Below are 19,792 nucleotides of genomic sequence, written 5' to 3' on the forward strand. Positions count from 1 at the left end.
CACAAGACCAGTGCTCTGTGTCCCCATAATACCAGGTGCTCAGGGAAGTTAGCAGTACTAGTTATGGAGCAAATGATGACTTTGAAGTAAAGTTCTGGGCAAGGCAGGAAAGGCATAAAGTTAGGACAGTTACAGATGAAATGTGTGTGTGTGGGGGGGGGCGGAGTCTATCTTCTCTGGTTTGACTATGAAATGTCCCCATAGCCTCATGCTCAAACACTTGGTCTCTAGCAGGTTGCCCAGTTTTGAGTGGTGCCAGTCAGGTTTTTTTGTTTGTTTGTTTGTTTGGTTGGTTGGTTGGTTAGTTGGTTTTTGTTTTTTTTCTTTCAACTTGACACAAACTAGGATCATCTGGGAAGAGAGAATCTCAGTTTACACAATGCTTCCATTAGATTAACCTGCTGGCAAGTCCTTGGGGCATTTTCTTAATTTATGATTGATGTGGGAGGGCCCAGATCACTGTGGGTGGTGCCACCTCTGAGCAGATAGTCCTCCAGGGTTAGAGAGAAAGCAGGCTCAGCATGCCAAGGGGAGTGAGCCAGTAAGCAACCTTCCTCCATGACCTCTGCTTCAGGTCCTGCTCCAAGATCCTCCCTGACTGCCCTTCATGGTGGACTGTGAGCTATGAGATGAAATAAACTGGTTCATCCTCAGGTTGGGTTGGGTCTGTTTTATTATAGCAACAGAAAGTACCTAGGAATGGGATATAGTTGTCAGATGTACAGAGGGGTTGAGAGTTCTAGGCCACTCATCTTCCTGCCAGGGCAGTGAAACCAGCCACCTCCTGCTCCAGCTGCATAGCTACAAGCTGCTTCCAATACTCAACACAGTGCTTTTCCACCTCGATGGACTGCACCCTCTCAGATCAAGAGTGGAAATAAATCTCCCCTCCCTGATGTCACTGCTGTTGCATTTTTGGTCACCATGTATAGAAGTAATGCAAACAGGGTACAGTTACAACTGTGAGCAGAACCACTCCAAAGCTGGACCAAATACAACATACGAGAGATGTATGCAAAGCCTAGGGTAGACATCAACTGATGACCATGCTAACTGTAAGCCAGCAGCTTTCCATCACTGTGACAGAACACCTCTGATAACTGACGCAGAGGAAAAGCTTATTTGGCTCTGAGGTTTGGCTCTATTTGGGCCCATGGTGAGAGAGCATGTGACAAAGGAGGATGTGGTCACTTCATGACCATCCAGAGAAGGAGCCAGGGTACCTATATCCTCTTCAGTTTTATGTTACCAATAAGCTAGACTTCTCTAACAAACCACTTCCCAAACATGCCACACAGTGGAGCCCAGGCATTTCATACACAGATTGGCAGGATGCTTCAGAGCCCAGCTGTAGCACTGTGCATGTAACAGATGTGGGCAGAGGAGGGGACAGCAAGGATACTCACAGTCTGCCCAATAGGTATACTCTCTCAGAAAAAGGAAATTTTAGCTGTGGTTTTTCAGGTCCCTAACCAAAATTATAAGGGAATTACCACCACAACACAACTGCTGGTTTCCTGTGCATTTGTATAACACAGTGTTTTGGTGGAAGAGAATGATGTTTCTATTAAATGATCAAAATATATATATAGCAGAAGAAGATAGATTTGAGATGAGCGTCAAAAGAATCTGTCAGTATGAGTGTTCTTCCCCAGGGCTGGTATTTGCTCTTTCTTGAATCCCACCAGGTCTTACTGTTTTATCTCCCTAAACTTTAGGGAGTAAAGTCCAGAAAGGACAGAGTACACACAAAGGCCTGTCCCACCCCCACCCCTAGGAGACTTCTGTGAATTCACAGCCTCTGTTGCAGAAGCTTGAACCTGCCTTGCAGAGAGGTCTTCTAATGTGATGTGCTCCCATGGAAGGAGGGAACCGATTGAACCATTTCTTTAGTATCATTTGGGGGGTGGGGGGGGATCCCTGAGTCACAAGGTATCACCAATTCAGAGAACCTAGTTAGTTTACTTGCCTCAAACTGCACGCAAAGCACAGCCCTCAGCCAGCCCATGGCTTTCAACGTTCCCGCCACTGGACAATATTTCTTCTGGGGTTTCTTCCTCTCCCAGGTCAATCACAAACCTATCATGCCGCGGTTGCAGCAGGGTATATAAGCCAGGTGTAGAAAAACACTTTGGATTTGAAGTTAAACCTTCTGTGATAGGTCTTTATAAGCAAGGCCCTCCTGGGCTACACTTGGATGATGATGCAAAAAAAAAAAAAAAAAAAAAAAAAAATACCGTGTTCCAGAAAGCGGTGGTTGGGGGATTAGGAAAAGAAGTTCAACTGAAGGACTTTCATTTGCATTTCAAAGGTGCCTTGGCCTCTTGGAGGATGTTTGTGCTCTGGGGCTGACAGAGGTGGCCCTGTACCATCCTCTTCCTATTGGAAGACCTGTAACATTTGGTGGGGAATCAAAGACCTTTGGCACACTGGTGCCACTTTCCAAGCGGCATTTCAGAGGCAGGCAACCTAGGAGACAGCCAGGCCACTGGGCAGGAAGGTTCCTTGTGCCCATGATGTATATCATGCGTACATTTGTAGCGTGTATTATACACTGGATAAGAAATCACAACCTACATATTACAGGACTAGTTTGAAACTCTGCTTGCCACTTAGCTCGTTTAGACGTTCTTGGGCTGATGCCAGGGCAAGTCATGCCTCAGAGGAACAGACAGCCAGTAAGCGTGGTCTCCAGGGACCGGTTCGGGACTCTGCAGTTCAGGAGACTGCACGGTTGGTGGTCCTGTCTGCCTGGGGGCGGGGGGGGGGGGGGGATGGGCAGCCCCCCTCCCTCTGCTGCCTGCAATCCTTCCAGATGGGAAGGAGACTTCTGGGGATGACCCGGAGACTTCTCTGTCCCTGAAGGCTATCTGCAGGCACGATGTGCAGGGCGGGCGGGTGCGCGGCGGGGCGGGGGAGCATGGCGCAGCCAGGGCACTTGGCCCCTCCTGGCTGGGGCTGCGCGCACGGCCGCCTGGCGCCCTTCCAGCGCGGCGCACTCACGCGGGCGGCCGAGGAGGAGGCTCCAGCCTGACTGACGCCTCTGGAGCCGCTGTCTCGGTCCCGCCGCCGCCCGGCCAGCCCTGCAGCTACCGCGCAACCGGAGTGCACGGGGGCACGCGTGGCACCGCGCGGACAGGTAAGCGCTGCCATGCCGCGGGCGTGGGCACTCGAGAGGCCCCTGAGGTCCTCGGGCGTGGGGCTTGGCTCTCCTCGGAGCCTGGGTGGTGTGTGTAATGTGCAAGCGCTCCGTAGCATCCTGGCACCTGGGACCCATTGAGCGACGCGTGGCCCGGGGCGTGGGCAGGGATGCGGGAAGCGAATGGGCCGAGTGCAGAAGGATGCACACTGTCCTGCACCTAGGGACAGGCGCCCTGGAGCTCAGCTCAGGGAAGTAGCCCTTTGCTGGGGAGCGTGACAGTAGAGAGACTAGCGTGAGTGTGTGTAAGGTAGTCATTGTGACTCTGGGGGAGATTTTAAAGTTCCAGGACACCCTGGGCTACGAAGGCTTATTTCATATTCCTGTAATTTTTTTTTCTTCTTCTCTGCTTACCTTTGAGGCACACACAGTGAGAAACAGAGGAAAAAAAGTTAGGAATGTTAAGTGTCTGTAGCTAGCACTTGGGTTGTGTTTGTCTTCTGGGCCTACCATTGGGTGCCAGCGCTGCGCAGACAGGAGGGGGCGAGGTGGGGACAGATGCAGGCGACTGACTGACGCCGGCCTTGTGGAAGGAGGAGTGTGGGGAACCTTCTTATGGGTGGCTAATCGCTGCACTTCTTACTCCCTCCCCCTCCCCTCCCTCGACCATGGCAATAGAAAATGATAGTTTTGAGGTCCTCTATTCTGGGCTGGAATCAGTATGCCTGAGAAATAACCTACAAATGAAGTGGATCTCCTTTTGGAAGCAAATTGTATGTAATTCCGTCAAATGCGCGGCCACAGAACACTAGGAATCACTTTTACTTTTATGATGACCCGTTCAGTGGCTCGCTAACATTCTGTAAAAATGTAATTAGCAAAGAGAGGAGAGTGGAGAATAACGGTAGTCTCCAGCCCTTTAAATCATGCCACTTCCTGGGGCTATTCCTTGGGAATAGTTGTGGTTGTGCAATGTGCTAGCATGCCTGTCAATGAGAGGGAATGCCTTCGGATGTTTACACTTAAAAACTATTCATCTATATTTAAAAAGGAAGTCAAAATACAGCCCAAGTACACTCTCCAGCAAATGACCAGGATTCGATGCTCTGCCTTTAGAAAGTCAGGAACATGATTCTGGGTCACTTTCAAGTCTGTAATTGGTTATCTAAGGACATCACAGTTAAGAAACTGGCATGGTGGTTTATAAATAAGGAACCTTTAAAATATGATAAGATTATCAAAGCGTCCAATATTTCTGAAAACAGAGTTGTAAGGCTACTTGATAGCAAGGCAGCTTCCTGCAAGCCAGCCTTTGCTGAGTCTGTCCTGATACTGAGGTCCCCACTTTTATGCTTGAGTGGCTGGCTTTGTCAGGGTGCTCCCCTCTTCTCCTCTCACCCCCTACCCCTCCCACCCAGTTTGAACTGTGCTTTGGAGAATGCTTGTGTAGTCTGTATCCAGCCAGCTCACTTACCAGTGGTGTTTTCTAAAAATCAGAAACAAATTAAAGTTAACCTTAAGAACTAACTTGTCAAGTCTTTTAAAGTCAGCACAAGACACTTGGTGTTTTCTTTATCAAATACTTTTTTTCTTTTACTGACATATTCCTCAGTTAATGAGCAAATCAGAAAATATTTATCAGTATCTCTGATAACCTGAGCTGTAGGAAGAAAGAAAAGAAATATTTCCATTATAGGAAACGTCACCACGGATATGTAAGCACTGAATAAATGATAAATTTGTGTATCTTTTCTGGTCATGTGGTCAAATTGGAGGAGGAAAAAAAAACAAGAAATTATTCTTTCATATAAATAAAAGAATTCAATATCAGTTATACAAATAATTGAATTCTGACGGATGAGAGTGGGGTGTACTTTGCTGAGCTGGAGAGAGATGGTCACTGCCGCATTAAGGCAGCTGATTATATCTGACCTTCCCTCCCTAGCACAAGAAAACGATTTCATCATCTTGCTTTAATATGACCCAAATCATACTTACCCAGGGGCGTGCTTCAGTGGTGGGAGGGTCAGGGTTATAATATAAATATTCTTGGGTTTTATTTATTTATTTTTTTTTTGAAACATGGCATTAAATCCCAGTGTTTTGACAGAGCTTAATGTAGACTTCTGTTTATTCTTGTGCGTACTGAGGAATTCAGAAATGGGTGTATCCAGAATAAACCAGTAAGCTGGGTGTAGGTTAAAAGCACGGATCTCCTCAAATTGTTGTAATTTTGTACTGTTGGGTTTCTATTGCCTTCGTTACTGTTGTTAGTGATTTGTAGAGTTGCCTAAATTTCATTTTGATGCCGTGAGCAGGCAGTAGGGTGCTGTGTTAACCTGATGAAGGTTTGTGTAAGAACAGGAACATAGTAAAATAAACAAATATTCCCTGGCAATGAACTAACCATTAAAAGCAAATATTCCTGTAAATTATGTCTGTGCCAACTAAAGTCATTAGGATTTTAAGAACGATGCCGGCATTAAATGTTATCAGGACCATGAAAACTGGGTGCTCGACTTGATGTGTCTTTGCCCTGCTAGCAGTTGAGCCCCAGGTCTCCCGGTCTGCCCCACACAGGGTGTCCTCTGTCAGGCTTACTTTCCCACGCCTCCCATTAGGGTTACAAGAGTAAGTTTCAGCTTCTCATGCACACCCAGACTTTCCTCTTATGGCCCTATTTCCTTGAGTCAGTCTCAGAGTATCTCTCCCTTTGGCCTCACCTCCCACCAGATCCCTGCATTTGCTGGACAATGCTTCATTTGGTTGACTCTGCCCAAGTGCTAACCGTGCTAATCGTCACAGAATTTTCTCAGATAACCTTCGTCCTTCTGTGAGCCCTTTGAATCTCCTGTGTTGCTTTGCATAATTTGCTCAGATGCTTGCTTATTTCTTCCTCTCAGGTGATTCCTACATGGACGAGAGGGAACTGAGCTTCATCTACACCCCCCACCCCTTTAAATCCCCTTTACTCAGGACTCAGTCAATAAATATCAATTAAATGAAAAACTCTCTTTATTAAACCAGGGTCCCTTCTGCATAAAAATCTATAAAAGCATTTCACCCATAGACTAGGTCTTAAAAGTCCATCTTTCAAAGCCAGTGTGCAAGTGAGCTGAGGACTTGTGCAGAAGTGAGGAGCTGGTGTCAGCCCAGAGGGGATAGCATCCTAAGTTTAAGCTACCCCAGGTGGGCCTCCCCTGGGAACACTGTGGCTGAGCAGTACAGTCAGGAAAGTTCAGTGACAACTGTTATTGCAATAGAAAAATTCCATATCAGATTCACTATATACACAACAGAAGCTTTTTAGAAAAATCCAGATTTTAATACAATATAGCCACCATGATAAAACTCTAATATGATTGTAACAAAAAAATGATTAGCACAATCCACTGGTCCCCCCCTTAAAATTGACAATGTAGGGGTGTGTGTGTGTGTGTGTGTGTGTGTGTGTGTGTGTGTGTTTAGACTCCTGATCTGAGCTTTTACTTGGCTTGAGCTGGGTGCCCAAGGCTCCTTTCTGTGCACCAAGGGCTGCTCAACTACCTAAGATGGAATTAATGTGTGGCAGAGTAAAAACTAGAATCTGGGTAAATATCAGGCCTAGAAGATACATTTGATGGCATGGTTTTAATTGGGAAGCTCTAATTCCCAGTCAACTTCCTAAGGATCAGAGAGGCTGCATTTAAAATTTTAAATCCATAAAACAAAGTGCATGAACATTAAGAGACAGGTTGTACATGTGCACAGGGCAAGACTGCAGCCTCGGAGGCCGCTGTGCTAAGAGCTGTCTGGTTTTCTGCCCTTCTTCTGAAGCCCATATTGAAGTTAAAGGGAACAAGTGTAACCCATGAAATAAATGTCAAGGAGACTTACATAGCTCTGTGGTTTTTCTAATCAATGTTTGAGCTGTTCTTAAAAAATATTAACTATGAAATTCTCTCTCTCTGACCCTCTGTTCACCTCTGTTCTCCACTATCCAGTCCCTTCCTCTATTTCCTTTTTCTTCTTGTTCTCTCTCTGCCTCATTCTCTGCCTATCTTTCTGCTTTCTCTTTTCTGCCTCTGTCTTTGTTTTGGTATCTCTGCTCCCTTCCCCTCCCCCCGCCTTTCCTTCCATTTCCTCCCTTCCCTTCCTTCTCCTCCCTCCCTCCTTTCTCCCTTCTTCCCCATTCCCTCTCCCATCCCTCCAGCCTTCTCCCTCCTACATCCCTCCCTCCCATTTCCTCCCCCTCTCTCCCTCTTTCTTAGTTATTTGAGAATGTCATACATGTCACTAGATCATACTCATCCCTCCTCCAGCTCCTCTCAGGTTCATCCTCACATCTCTACTTGCCCAAATTCGTGTTGTCTCTGTTGTTGTTTGTAACCCATCATTTCCAGTTTGTGCTGCCCATATACTCTTGGAAGTATGGCCTTCTGCTGGGGTTGGTTGACCTATAGAAGGCCACACCTATAAAGAAAACTGACTGGCTGAGGTGGAACTTCATGTCCACCTCTCTTCTCCATTTTTTTTTTTAAGGTAGGGTCTTGCTATGTATCCCAGGCTGGCTGCATTTACAGTGATCCTCCTGCCTCAGCCTCTCAAGTGCGAGATTACAGTCATGTGCCACCAGGTACAACTGAAATTCGGTTAATATCCAACCACTTATAAGATGGTAAGTTGCAGTGATTGTTTGCAGAAGGTTTGGAGATGGTGGTTATGTGCACACTCGAACAAGAGCTTCAACTCCATGACTCAGAGAGATCTTCTAGACAGGGCAGATTTTCTGTCCTCAAACCCAGCTTCAATCTGTAGCCTGTGTCCCTCTGCAGGGCCTGTGCTTTCCACTGTCATCCCTTAGAAGCCTGTTGGGGTGAGTGTGCATGTGTTTTGAGCCCCATGAATGTGCAGATCTTTCTGAAGGCAAGCTTGATGAGTGTTCAGCTGAAGTATTGTTTTCTTAAACTTTCGGAGCTAACATTGCCGGCCTTGGCAATACCGTCTTTCAGAAAATGATGACAACCAGGGAAAGGACGCAAAGAGCCTACCTATTTTCTGCTTTGTGGCAGAACAGTTGACCTCTCTTGTCATTCATGCTTCATTATTAATTAATGGGTTCGTCTTTTGGTTTTCTGAGAATCAGAGAGGACAGAGTTGGCCGTTTTGAGGAGCAGAGAAAAGGGCAGGTCATTTTAAAGCTATCCAGTTAGTGCTGGAGGGATGGTGTGAGGCTTGAAAGGGTAGAGAGGAGAGTGCAGTAGAAAGCGGATTGCCAGCTGTCCCCAGGAGGCAGTGTCTATTTGACCTGTCATTAGCAGAGTACAAGGACCCTAAGCCACATGACTGTCTTTGCAGAGGAAATACCTTAACAGCCATCTTGTCTGTGGGAAAAGGAATTTTTATTTGCAAATGGGTTACCAAACATGATATGAAAAAAAAAAAAAACCAAACAAAACAAAACCGAGACCGCCAGTGACCAGTGATGATTGACAGTGGGAGGAGAGGCCTGTGAAGCCAAAACCCAAAACCGGTGGCAGTGAACAAGGACTTAGAGAAAATGCCCCCTGTGGAGAAGATTTCAGGGCCCGCCCTCCAGCCCTTCTCTGTTTTCCAGGGGCAGCCGAGCTTCCTTCTCAGGAGTGTGAGCTGGATCAGAAGTTGGCCATATCTAAAGCTTTGTGTACTTGGATACTTCCCTATGGCTTATTGACTAATTACGTGCTTGTACCAGTGGGGCCATTAGGTGCTGGCTGTGTTTGCAAACAATGACAGCTGGTGGACTGATGTCATTTTAGAGATGTGGCATTCCCTTTGCTTTCTATTGTGATTCCCTCTCAACTGCTGGTGAAACATTCTGTGTGAACAGGTTTTGTTTTTTTTGAAATATTGTGCTGAGTTTTAAATGTGATGCTATTGTAGGTGCAGTGTCAGAGTGTTAGCATGAGGGGTGGGGGATGGTACTTTTCCTTTTTTTCCACCTCTCTTTTACATTCTATAACCACCGCATCTGAATTACTTATTAGGCCCCAAACCAGGCTGTAGAGGGGGGTACTCCACAAAATGAGAAACAATATAAAAAATAATACCCTGGACTCTAGAGACAAGTTCACAGAGAGTGAAGGAGATCAGAAAGGCAGGTATCAGGGTAGCATCCTAGGGAAGCTGTGGACTCAGGGTGGGGACCTGTGTCAATGTAGGACCTGGGCTACCCTTATACGCTCAGCCTTGGTCAGAGATTTCCCCCCAGGGGCCAGCAGTCAGTGTAGAGATACATGAGTTGCCAGAGTGCTGAGGATAAGAGATTGAGCAGGATGTCTGTAGCTGACCCCCTGTGCTCCCCGAGCAAGGCTCCGGGAGCATCATGAAAATGTAAGATCATGGGATGGGGCAGTGGGCTGTGAAGGCCTTGTTTTCTGGACAGCATGGCTATCTGCCTCCAGCTCATTGCGTCCGGGCTTATATGCATAAGGTCAAGCTCACTGAAGTTCCCGAATAGATAGGATAGATGGTTTCTGTCCTCCCACCCCTTATTAAAGAGCGGAGGGAAGAAGTATCCATTTTTGAGATTATGGCAGCTGATGGGATTCCCATCCTCCAGCGATGGCCCCACCCACATGCACATGTGGCCAGTACTAGCAGGATCACATGGGGCATTAAAGAAAGACAGACATGAAGTTGGAAAGGGGATAGATTAGAATGTTATGGGGGTGTTGGGCATGGGAAACAGGGGGCATATGTGATCATATTCCTTTGTTTATGTGTATGAAAATTTCAAGAATAAAGAAAAAAATTAAGGATAGTATCATGGCTGGAGAGACAGCTCAGTAGTTAAGAGTTCTGGCTGCTCTTGCAAAGGACCTAGGTTCAATTCCCAGCACTCATCTGGCAGCTCACAACCATCTGTAACTCCAGTTTCAGGGGATATGATGCCCTCTCTGGCTTCTGTACCTCACATGCATGTGATGTACAGATATACATGCAAGGCACACACTCGTGCACATAAAGTAAAAATAAATAAATATTTACAAAAATATTATCCAGGCATAGTGGGACACGTCTTTAATCCCAGCACTCAGGAGGCAGAGGCAGAGGCAGATAGATCTCTGAGAGTTCAAGGCCAGCCAGAGCTACAGTAACAGTTCCAGAACATCTAGGGCTATGCAAAGAAACCCCGTCTCAAGGTTGGCTAAGGCACCATCACTTCTGGCCTTCCCTAGACAGCAACCATAACATGGTTTACTAGGGAACTGTTTGTTTGTTTGAGACAATATGTCACTATGATGCTAGGTTGGCCATCTTTCTGCTTCAGCCTCCCAAGTGCTAGAATTATAGGCACATGCATTTGAGTTATTAGTGATTCCTCTGCTCCTCAGGCAGCCAGGAACTCAGCCACTCCCAACACACACACACACACACACACACACACACACACACACACACACATCTGTTTAAAACATTATTATTTATAGCCATTTAAGCCTTTCCAGGGATTCACATTTACGTTAGTATTCTGTATAAGACCATTTAAAGCAGGTAAACTATTAAATGGCCAGAAGTATGTATTGTGTAACTCTGCCTTTTAACAACATTTATTATATGACACTAGCAAAGAAGTGAGTTTTAGACTGGAGGGTGGACCAATCACATGACATTTAACAAAGTGACAGTTTATGTCACTGATAAAACCGCACTTGGCCCTTGACTCATTCTCCATTTCTTGATGGTGTCTGCATGCCAGGTGGCATGGTTAAGGGCTTTGGGGCGACTCTCAGCTTTTAACAAATACAGAGGTGAAGACTTTCATTTGATGCTGTGGGACCTCAGTGTGCAGGAGAGATGCTAGCTGCTGCTGCTGCCGCTGCCGCTGCCGCCGCCGCCGCCGCTGCTGCTTAGAGGCCCCTGGGGAGGGTTTCCAAGAAGTCCGCTTCCTAAAGGAGGAGCAGAGGCAGCTGGAAATACAGGTAAGGTCAGGAGGTGAAGAGCTTTTAAAGCTAAAAACAGGAGTACACACATGCCTGCCTCACATGAAAATACATAAACTACATAGAGTGAGAATTGAGGAGTGGCGATCAGTGCAAATGCAGTATTTTTAATCCCAACCTACAGAGACAACGGTGATTCCCATTGTGTTGCGAGCCACAGCACAGTGTCACATGGGCTCTAGCTGGATCTGACATGTGGAGTAGGAATAAAATCTGCTGAAGGGTCCCAACAGAAGGAGCATACAGGAGCAGTCGCCTGGGCATCAGGATTTGGTGCCCTCTCTTTGGATTGTGGGGTTGAGGAAAAGAAGACCTTGTGCATTTCACAAGAGTGGCAAAGTGCTGGCTCCATGCCTGCCAGCCCAGCTCCTGGTACAAGCAGTCAAGCTGGAGCATCAGCTCAGCAGCTTGCTTCCCCTGCTGCTGTTTGCAAGAGTCTCTTCTCCCAGTCTGCTGGCTGAAAAGCTGGGTTGTCACCTACCAACGTTCTTAAACTGAGCATTAAAATAATGGCTATTTTATGAAACTTTCTTGCTTCAGCCCTGACATCAGGTGGATTTCTGAGATGAATTTCATTGGTTTTGTTTTTGATTTTTTTTTTTACTACTACATTGAGGCAAGCTAACTGGCCTTGGGGGATACAGCATCCTCTTCTGACCTCTGAAGGTACCGGATACAAGTGGTGCGTATACATGCATGCAGGCAAAACACTCATACACATGAAAATAGAAATAAATAAAAAAAATTTTAAAGTATATTTTAAATGAACTTCAAATATTTTAGTATTTAATTGTGTAGTGTGATGTAAATGTGGTTGGACCCGTAATATTTTCACTTGGTCAGCTCTCTCATGCTCCTGTTTCGGTTTGGAAAGAGTGAAGTTCAGGTTGTGTGGCTCTTCCCATCTGGTTGATGTCTTAGAGGTTCTGAAGTACTGGCAACTGTGACTATCACTCTATCTGATTTTCCCCCTTGTCCCCAGAATAATTATAGTTGCCTTAGGAATGTTTGTAATATGATGTTTTAGTTAGAGAACATTTTTAAAGATTTACTTGTTTTATGTACATGACTGTTGGCCTGCACCGTGTGCATGCAATTCCTCTGGAGGCCAGAAGAGGGCGTTGGCTTCGCTGGAACTGGAGTCTGGGATAGTATGAACAGCCGTGTGAGTGCTGTCAAACCTAAGTCTTCTTTGAGAGATCTCTCCCTCCCCCTCCCTCCCTCCCCCGCCCCAACACTGGTTGAAGAACTTAAGAGTTTACATCATAAGACAAACTGATATAGAAAAAAGAGAAATAAAGCTGAGCGGTATTGATTAAGGCTGTATAAAGTTGCTGTCGGTTGGTTCTGAGGTAGAAAGCAGATCTCATTAAAAAAAAACAAAAAACAAAAAACCGAATCTCTCTGGGGTTTCGTCCACAATTCCTCTTTCCCTCGATGTTGAAGCAAATGTTATTTTTAAAATGGCACTTTGCTCTAAACCCCAAACCACGGCCATCAGAGGAAATTGATATGTTTACATGAATCTGCATTTACCGAGAGGAAGGGCAGGCCGTGCGCCAAGGCTCAAGCCTGAGCCCTCCCTCAGAGAGCAGCTTTGGAAGGGACCAGCCTACAGGGGTGGCTATCTGAAAGATTCCCCAGCATTTTACTTCAGCAGCCATTCAGACTTGATACGTTATTTTACAAGAATTAATATTTATTAAAAACATCTTTAACTCTGGCAGAGGGAAGAGGAGAGCTCCCTTGAAGGATAACAGAGCACAGCATTTGACACCTGGAATGAAATCTTTATCATGTAAAAAAATGTGTTTACTGTTTTAACCGCCGCTGTTGAGTTTAACCTTGAGGGAATTAAGCACTTTCATGCAGTGAATCCATCTTCCCTGCCCGTCTCAGAGCTTTCATCCTCTCAGATCGACATGCGATGCCTTTTGAGCGGTGGTCCCTGTTTCTCCGTCCGGCCCACTCTGGTCCCCTCCATTCTGCGTACCGTCTTTATGTCGCTCTGGATATTCTACACCGGATGAATCCTCACCGTGTATCCTTAGTGTCTGCTTTACATCACTAAACAGTGTTCCCGAGGCTTGCCCTTTCTCTTCTTGTGACTGGAAAATAGATACCTCAGGTGTGTGTGTCACACCTCTGTTTATCCATTCTTCTGTTGATGGACGTTAGTTGGCCTCTGCCTCACAGCTATGGAGAATCAAACTGCCATGGATACCACACTACTGATCGTTTGTTTTTAATTTGGGGTGCATACCTAGGATTGTTTGTTGAACTGTAACTCTGTGAACATGTGTTCACAGAAATGTGTCCATGGTGGCCAAGCTGTTTTCCATAGCCACCCACAGGGCAGAGCTCAGGTGCTCTCTGTTTTGCTAGTGGTGGCCCTTTTAATACAGGGAAGCCACACCCCTTTGTGTTTTGATTTGTGTCCCCAGTGATACGGTTGTGGTGGGTCATGGGCTTGTCACTTTTGTATCTTCCTTGAAGAAATGAGTATTTAATGCTAGGTGAGATGAGAGTAGGGACCTGCTGAGCTTCAATTCCCTGAGAGGCTGATGGGAGATTTAAATCTGTACGTTTAAAACAAGCCTGATAAGGCTGAAGAGATGGCTCAGCGGTTAGGAGCACTGTCTGTTCTTCCAAAGGTCCAGGGTTCAATTCCCAGCAACCGCAAAGGGGCTCACAACCATATGTACCAGGACCTGATGCCCTCTTCTGGCATGCAGGTGGGTCTACAGAGAGAGCATCATATACATAAAATAAATATATAAATCTTAAAAAGACAAGCCTGATCAATGAACAAGACTCTAACTCAAGAGAAGAAAAGAAGGGAGGGAAGAAGAAAGGGAGTAGAGAAGGGAGAGAAAAAGATGTGTAATTAAGTGTTTTCTCCCTCCATTTTGTTTTTCTTTTTGTGAAATTAGGTCTATGTGTGCTTGGCTGTCCAAAATCTCACTATGTAGACCAGGCTGGCTTCAAACTCACTTAGTTTGAGTTCCAGGTTCTGGGGATTAAAGGCAGGTGATACTACTCTCAGGTCCTGGATTTTTTTTTTGTTTGTTTGTTTGTTTTGTTTTTAAAGACAAGGTCTTCTATGTAGTTCAAATTCATGGAAATCCTTCTGCCTCATCCTCCTATTTACTCTCACCAGAGTTACAGGAGTGAAGTAACACAATTTATGCTTTCTCACTTTGCAATGGCTTTGTTGTTGTAGAGTTATAGGACTTTATTCTTGATGGTGATTCTGTAACAGATATATGAATTGTGCAGAATATGGTCCATTCTAAACAAATTTCGTATATTCCCCCTTTTGTGTATTGCATATGTTATATATGTAATATATAACCTTAAGAGCATTACTTCTATAGAATTTAATAGCAAATGACATGTAAATACAAAATTCAAAAATTTTAAATTTTAAATTTCCTGATCTTTACTCTGAACAGTCTTTAGGCAAATTGAGGCTAGATTAAAAGCCTCAGAGAACGGGTGATAGTCACTGTGGCTCCACACTGGTAAGATAGTGCCTGCTCTTCAGGTGGCAATGGGGACAGACATTTGGCTTTCAAAGTCCTGGGAACTTCTATCAATGAGGATGAGCAGCTGTCATCTCCCAAGTCTTTGCTTTTTTCCCATAGCTTTTTCCTCCTCATTCAAAATTACATCCAAAACATATTCTAAAGCAGGCCAATTAGTAGCAAGACGCTTTTAAGACCTGGTTTCATTTCTGTTTTTGAAGTATTGATGCATTGGGTAGTTTTTCTAAAAGTCCAACTGTAAACACCCAAAATCCAAAATAGTAAAAAAAATAAAAAAATAAAAAAATAAGTACAAGACATATTAGATAGGAGACCATTAGCAGGAATAATGATTTTTTTTTTTTTTAAGAAGAATAAGTTCACATGGAGGGGCGACAGGAACGAGGCTGAGCGAGCTGCTGTTGAGGATAAGACTCTAGGAGGGCTTCCTCAACAACCATATTGGCAGTTAGACCTGGATCACTGGTTAGAGGCCATCTTCTGCATCACGGGGCATCTAACAGTATCCCTGGCTTCTAACCAGTAGATCCCAATGGCATCTTCCTCCCTTAGCTGTGGCAACCAAGATGACTTCAGACGTTGCCTACTGTCCCCTCACAGGCAAAAACTAACCTTGCCCTTCCTCATTAGGAACCAAGATATGTGTGGTTAGAGGATCTGGGTTCTCAGAGCAGGAGGCGACAATGCTGTCCAAACAAGGGGCTCCTCAGGAGAGGATGCGATAACTAATACGGCAGTTAGTACTGTTGAGCACCTGCTGTATGCTGACACCAACAGCTGGTGTCAGCATCACACCAATGATATTTCACATGGATGAACGATACAGACGTGAGTAAGAGAATCGCTGTCTGTAAAAGCTTTGCCCTCCAATAAAGAAATGATACGGAAATAGGTGTGAGATACACAACATCTCTGGATGCCACAGAGGGCCTGATACCTGAGCTGGCTTTGAAGGATGCTCCGTGCAGTGGGCTCTGCAGACCCTCATTGACATTTAGTTGTTGAGTGGAAAATCAAGCTTGAAGCTAAACTCTCTAGGCTCTCATCTGTGCACGGGGGACTCAGTCCCCAGCTTAAAGCTGCTGTGATCTCATAGGGTGGCTATACACCACCCCCCCCCCCAGGCTTAAGTAGAGCAATTAGTGCCGGGTAATCCCAGAACAGTGCAACTTTAGAGACTAGACTATTTGTATACTTCACGTGTGGTTTGACATCGTCATCACGGCTCTGAGGTGCAGAGTAGGCCCCCATAACCACCAGGTTAGACAGTAAAAGACACATTTGCACCTCTGGTTAGCAACTTCTTTATTGATTCAAAGTAGCTCTGCTGTAATGGAACTTAGACCCAGATGGGACTATATGGCTCAATTTATGGAGTGGCAATAGATTGCTTAATGTCACAGCAGCAGTATTATATGTGTGTGTGTGTGTGTGTGTGTGTGTGTGTGTATATATATATATATATATATATATATATATATATCCATCCTTATATTTACTCAGTGGCGGTTTACATATAATAATGACACGTCATACTGCCTGAAATACTTACATTTGGAATATTCTGCATTGAAAAATAAATGCATAAAAATTGCAAACGAATATTTTTACAGTGCGCCCCAGGCAGCCGCGGCCATTTTCTAACCCCAGTCTGTCCCCTTGAGCAACAGCCGCGCTCAGTCTGGCTGCTGTCCCTGCCTGGGTATCTAATTCAGCTAAAACTGATGAACGTGTTTACTGAAGACTTTTGTTCGGAGGGTTTGTTTTTTTCCAAACATCATGATAGTACTTGCCTGTTTTCTGATATAACTGCGTAAGTGTACTCGCTTGTCGAGAGGATTATTTATATACACTAAAGGCTATGGCCACACTCAAAGATTAGAAGCAAGCTGGAGTTTCTCGGCTTAGGGAAAACAATGAAGTGCTTTTTACTCTGCTTCACTGTGGTTTTTTGTTTTTTTTTTTTGTTTTTTTTTATTGTTGTTGTTGTTTTTTGGGTTTTTTTGTTTTTGTTTTTTGTTTTTCGAGACAGGGTTTCTCTGTGTAGCCCTGGCTGTCCTGGAACTCACTCTGTAGACCAGGCTGGCCTTGAACTCAGAAATCCGTCTGCCTCTGCCTCCCAAGTGCTGGGATTAAAGGGGTGCGCCACCACTGCCCGGTGCATTGAAAAATTTTATCACAAAAGTTTAAAGGCAACATTCAGGATGATATCTGCGCACATGCACACACAACACACACACACACACACACACATACAAATACATGGATCTACATAATCAAAATCAATAAAGGGCTTTACAGTGCAGCAACAAAATAACCCACGAGGTATGGTAGTCTGCACCTATAATCCCAACACTTAGGGTGTGAGGTAGGACGATTGTAAAGCAAGGTGTGCCCCAGCTGCATACTCACACTCCATCTTAAAAATCAATGCAAAACAAAGCTGGAACTGTGAAATATTTTGGCTGCTACAGAAAACAATTGAGCAATGTCTAACAAAGTTAAATACAAACTCCATATGGCTCACAGCAGCTTCCCTCCCAGGTCTATGCCCCAAATAATTGATCATCATCTCTCAAACACATGCCTGCACCCACAGATTCATATCATCATGTTCACTGTAACCTGAAGGTGGAAGCAACCTGTATGTCATCTATGCGGCTGAATGAACAGATTGCCATCCATGTGTCTATGTTTATGGATACATGTATGCATTTATAAATGTCTTCGTGTACCTGATTAGCAGTAAAAGGTCCAGCCTATAGACAAAGAGTACATGTTGTGAGAGAGAGACAGGGAAGAAGCTGCCAAGTAGGAGTTGCGTTTTGTTTTAGTGTGACAAGTTGAGTTTTTGAGCTGGTGAGAGGTGATGGCCATGTAGCATTGTGAATGTACCAGATTTGATTGAATTGTTCTTAAAAAAAAAAAGGATGATTCCTCTTTGGTATAGTTTGAGCAAAGTAAGGTCAAATGTGTGTTGTGCTGGTCATCCTTTGGAGAAAGCAAGTGTGTGTGTGTGTGTGTGTGTGTGTGTGTGTGTAGTGGTTCAATTGAGAATGTCCTCCATTGGTGAATACTTTTGAACACTTGGTCCCCAGCTGGTGGCACTATCTGGGAAGGTTTAGGAGGTTGGCCTTGCTGGGGGAAGAATGTCACCATCACCAGGGGTGGGCTTTGAGGACACAAGGCCTCTCATTACTCCCAGTTTTCTCCCTATTTGCACTTGCGATTAAAGATGTGAGCTCTCAGCCTCCTGCCCAGGCTACCATGCCTCCTCTCTGTCATCACAGATTCTTATTCCTCTGGAAACATAAGCCCAAATAAACTCTCTTCTGTGGGTTTCTCTGGTCATGGTCTTTTATGATAGCAGTAGGCCTGGACTGTATATAAAAGGTAGCTGAGCAAGACAATATATAATCGTGTTCCTTCATGGTTTCTGCTCCAAGCTCTTGCCCTGACCTCCCCTGATAGACTGTAACCTGTAAGCCAAAGACCCTCTCCTCCCCAAGTTGCTTTTGGTCAGAGTGGTCCTATATCATCTTATACCTACAGTATGTGATGCTTTCAGCAATATGTTCTAATCATCTACTTCTGTTGGGCAACAATTGTAGTAGTAATAGCCCGTGTTGTTTTGTGAGCCTTGGGGGTCCTTGACCAGTGATCTGTAGGGAAGTGGCCCACCCTGGGCATCTAGTTTGTTACTTAGTATTGGATGTCTTCTGGGGCAGCATAAAAATTCCTGTAGGGTACTGCAGTTTGAACTTGAATTTTAAAAATTCTTTATTTGTGTGTGTGTATGTGTGTGTGCGTGTGCGTGTGTGTGTGTGTATGTGTGTCAGTTTTGCCTGCATGTATGTCTACATGCACTGCATACAGGCCTGGTGCTCAGAGAAGTCAGAATAGGGCATCGTACCTCTTAGAACTGGAGATAAGGACAGTTGTGAGCTGCCATGTGGGTGGTAGGAAGTGAAGGAACCCAGGTCCTCTTCAAGAGGAGCCAGTGCTCCTAACTGCTAAACCTTTTCTGCAGCCAACTCTAAAAGCTTTAAAAATATTTATTAATTAGCTTACCTAACAGGAATATCCCTTGTGGCTTTTACATGTATCCTTAGTTACAGCTGGCCCTCTCTCTGTTCCCCTCCCCATCTTCTGCCCCCGATCAGTATGTCCCCTCACCATTATTTTTAAGCTTGAGAGAATCTTAGCTGGCACTCTCTATGTGCTGCCATGACTCCTCTTGATTTTTGCTGTTCTTCTGGCTGTTAACATGTAAAAGTCTAGAGTTCATTTGGTGACGGGGCTACATAAGAAGGACTGTTCTTTCTGCATGCCTACGAACTTCCTGGATGTCCTGGATTCATGGATGCCCTCCCGTTAGCCATGTCTTATTTTGAAAGGTAGCTGTCCTCCCTTGCACTGGTTCTAACAAGAGTTAAAACCCTTCAAGTAAGTGGTACAATTAATCCTCATTATCCCTGTGTGTGTGTGTGTGTGTGTGTGTGTGTGTGTGTGTGTGTGCATTTCAACAGTACTATCATCATCATTATCAACAGAAACATTCCCAGCCTGCTTTGCACCCTGTCCTCCTCAGTGTGCTCATCTTGCTTGAACATTTACTGAACTCACTTATTGTAGTACAGATTCACTGCCTCCTTTTTGTTTTGTTTTGCTATTTATTTTCTGGAATTCTTTGCCAAACGAGAATGTGTCAAGAGGTAGTTGTTTGTGGGGCAGAATTGTGGTGGGTGAAGGAAAAGCAGGTGAGGATGAAGTTACCATTAGCATGATAGTTGGTGCCATCTTAGCTACACTGGTACTCCCAGAGAGATATACTTGGAGAAAACTGGCAGCCTGGAGATGCTCACATTCATTCTTCGGGATCCCAGCTCAGGTCTGGGGAGTCAGGAAAGCTGTCCTTTGTGAGCCTGCTATAGATTGTGGCTTTCCACAGGCTGGGGACGGTGAGGAAAAGCCATTGCTATGGAGCTGGCACAGAGGACTTGGAGTTAGTCAGATTCTCCTCACTGTGACTAACACCTGAGAAAACTCTACAGAAGGAGAGGTTACAGGGCTGGTACTATCTGATGTTCTAGTCCATGAAGGCAGAAGGAGTGTGGTGCATCACAGCTCCTCACATTGTG

At 45.0% G+C, this 19,792-nt stretch overlaps 1 protein-coding gene across 3 annotated transcripts in view; it reads left to right on the forward strand.

The window, feature by feature from the left end:
• The first annotated feature begins 2,991 nt into the window (after positions 1-2,991).
• Smad9 (SMAD family member 9) overlaps positions 2,992-19,792 on the forward strand; it is a 46,175-nt gene continuing 29,374 nt past the window's right edge. For 2 of the 3 annotated variants that reach the window (XM_076932383.1, XM_034499403.2), the window contains exon 1: positions 2,992-3,139. The gene's annotated coding sequence lies outside the window, so the exon portion shown is untranslated. Of the gene's footprint in view, positions 3,140-13,042; positions 13,145-19,792 lie in introns of those variants that run through there. The other variant, XM_076932385.1, reaches the window with a different exon arrangement.

The sequence above is a fragment of the Arvicanthis niloticus genome, chromosome 4, assembly GCF_011762505.2.
Source record: "Arvicanthis niloticus isolate mArvNil1 chromosome 4, mArvNil1.pat.X, whole genome shotgun sequence".
Classification (NCBI taxonomy): Eukaryota; Metazoa; Chordata; class Mammalia; order Rodentia; family Muridae; genus Arvicanthis; species Arvicanthis niloticus.